Consider the following 2,191-nt stretch of genomic DNA (forward strand, 5'->3'; position numbering starts at 1 on the left):
TGGGTTGGTAGTTCTTTAAAGACAATTGTGTTAAGGCGAATGAGCATATGGTCAAGGAGTTCTATAGCAATGTGGCACATATCTTGAAGGGCACTAAGGTGACCAAAGTGAGAAACAAAAGTGTGGTATTTACCGGAAAGGCACTGAATGAATACTTGGGGTTCAATGATGAAGATGAGTTCCTTTATAATGAAAAGTTAGCAATGGGCGAGGAGGTTCGTCCGTGGTTAGCTTCATACCTGGAAATCCCGGGTACGGTTCAAGAGTGGTTACAACCAAGGGCAAAATACTTTGGAGAACTTTCAACATCGAGGCTATAGGGTGGTTGACTTTTGTGTGCAGTCGGCTAGACCCCACTACCCATGATCAGACTATTCCACTTGCCCGGGCAGCTCTTATTGCTTCTATTATGGCGGGATATCCTATCAACGTAGGCAATGTGATGTCCCGCGTCATTTCTGCAGTGGGGGTTGAGCATGACCGGAACTACCCTTTTCCCAACATCCTCACTATGTATTTCCGGGACTTGGAGGTGGAGAAGAGACTGTTTGATGTCAAGGTCAAACTTGTGGCTTCATTCTCCTGGTACAGTTTGAAGGGGTCAGACAACCCCAAGGACAAAAATTACAAGCCACATGTTTCTTCCCCAACCGGCCAGTCTGAAGAGCCGGTTGTGGTAGAGCCCTCCACTAAGCCTACTTCCACAGTTGCTGACATGCCTCCCGGACCTTCCACTACTGCTGGTCCCTCTACTTCAGCTGGCCCGGGGATTCCATCTTCCCGAGCCCATCCTATCACCACCCACCAGCTGAGCCATACACTTCATAGCCTGAACAACTGGATGGCGACTGCTTCATCCAAGTTGTCCACCTTGACTTCTACCATTGCGGCTTAGTCGGCACCACAGCCAGTGCAGCTGCCCCAGCCTATCGAGGATGCACTTAAGGAGATTCTTGCAAACCAGTAAAAGATCCTCGATTCTCAGACTGCCTTGGCTAAGGCAGTAGATTCACATGGCAAGGCCATTAGGGAGCTTGGTAGGGAGCACAAGAAGCTGCGCAGAACACGGGCTTCCAAGGAGTCTGTGAAGGCACTGAGAGAGGATGTTGACAAGCTTAAGGAAGACCATGTGCCTTTAGAATTGCTATTTGAGGACCCAACCCCAACAGCAGCACCAGTAGCAGAGCCACAGCATGAGAAGACTTAGAGGCTTCCTAGGAAGAAGAGGAAGCTCCCTAGTGCAGACGAGGCGGTCATCCGGTTGGCAGACGCACAGGAGGTTTCCTCCAGTCAGCCACAGGTTGCTCCAGATATTCAGCCCGTACAGGTCCAGGCCCCAGTCCCAGCAGTTGAGCAGTAGGAGATTGGGAACCAGTCTGAGGTTCCCGTACATACAGAGGACCCGGGGACCACTCATGTTCCCATGCATACAGACGAGGCTTAGGGAGCTCATATATCATTTCCTCTTATTTTATGATGCTTATTTGTTTAGTTAGAATTGGAGACAATGCCACCTTTTATTTGTGGGGGGTGCGCCCTACTTTTTATCCGGATGATTGTATATATTAGTTGACTTAGTTTATGTTTCTGTTGATATTTTTTTTATTTTGTTTGTATATAACTTTACATTAATTTACTTTTATCGCACTTTTTATCTTCTCTTTGGTCTGTATATAAAGTTACATTCTTGTATATATATTCATCCCTCGTTGTATATTCTAAACCCCGATTGTAAATATTTACTCTATTTTTCTATTTTCTATTTTCGTACAAATTTTTCATTTTTAGTTAGTAGATAGGCTCGTAGCCTTTTTGTTTAGTTTTGGCGCTTTCAATAAGCCCTTGGTTTTCTTAATACCACAGTTCTTTCCAAGGGTAGAGTATTGTGCAAACCGGGTGGCTCTTCCCGATGATGGGTGGCATGACAACCTTCTTAAGGGTTTGAGTCCGTTTTTGATTTTTCTTTTGTTTTTAGTAGTTTATAGTTAAGGGTACCTCAAAAAAAGTTTCACTTGGGCCTAACACATTTGCCTTTGATCCCATGGTCAAAGACAAGTGGTTGTGTTTAGGATGGTGAAAGTAGTGACCTTGAGACTCTTGTTTTGACCAAACAAACATCATGTGGTCTTTCGGGACTATTGTGAGCTCAATCGTGTCTAAGGTTGGTGTGGGCCCCCGACTCTATGTCTTC

This window comes from Nicotiana tabacum, chromosome 16 (assembly GCF_000715075.1).
Source record: "Nicotiana tabacum cultivar K326 chromosome 16, ASM71507v2, whole genome shotgun sequence".
Classification (NCBI taxonomy): Eukaryota; Viridiplantae; Streptophyta; class Magnoliopsida; order Solanales; family Solanaceae; genus Nicotiana; species Nicotiana tabacum.